Source organism: Aquila chrysaetos, chromosome 25, assembly GCF_900496995.4.
Source record: "Aquila chrysaetos chrysaetos chromosome 25, bAquChr1.4, whole genome shotgun sequence".
In the NCBI taxonomy this organism is placed as follows: Eukaryota; Metazoa; Chordata; class Aves; order Accipitriformes; family Accipitridae; genus Aquila; species Aquila chrysaetos.
This window is the reverse complement of record NC_044028.1, coordinates 12,158,343-12,158,890: the sequence shown is the minus strand read 5'-3', so window position 1 is coordinate 12,158,890 and position 548 is coordinate 12,158,343.

The window sequence follows — 548 nt, the reverse complement described above, 5'->3', positions numbered from 1 at the left end:
TGGTCTTAGGATATAATTTTGCCCCAGTGCTGAAGTAAAATATTTAAATTCCTATTTTGAGGTCTGCAAATCTGAAAGTAGGGCAAGACTTTATTAGGTTAAGATGTTATGCTGTGTTTTGTGAATGCAGAGCTTTAGAATTGGTGGGGTTTTTTTGGTTTTTTTTATGAATTGTTAAACAGGCTTTCTGCACATCTGTACACTTCCATAAAAACAAAGCAAATTAAAATATTTTCAGATGTAATGAGGAACAGGACAATCAAATAGTACAGCTTCTGAAAAATGTTAAACTTCTCCTCTAAATGCTCATCACAGCAGTAGCCTAAAATTTTAGGTTAAATTTTGCATGATGTTATGAAGTGTTTATAAGACTTCACAGTGTTTTTCACCAAGTCTGGAAATAATACATTAAAGTTTTTTTCCGGAAGTGTTGCTTATGTATGTCTAGCTTTCACTTAAGTGACTTGAGCTTATCTCTAATAAATAAAGTTTGAGTAAGACTACTCCTGTGTGAAACTTTAAAAAAAAAAAAAAAAAAAAAAAAAAAA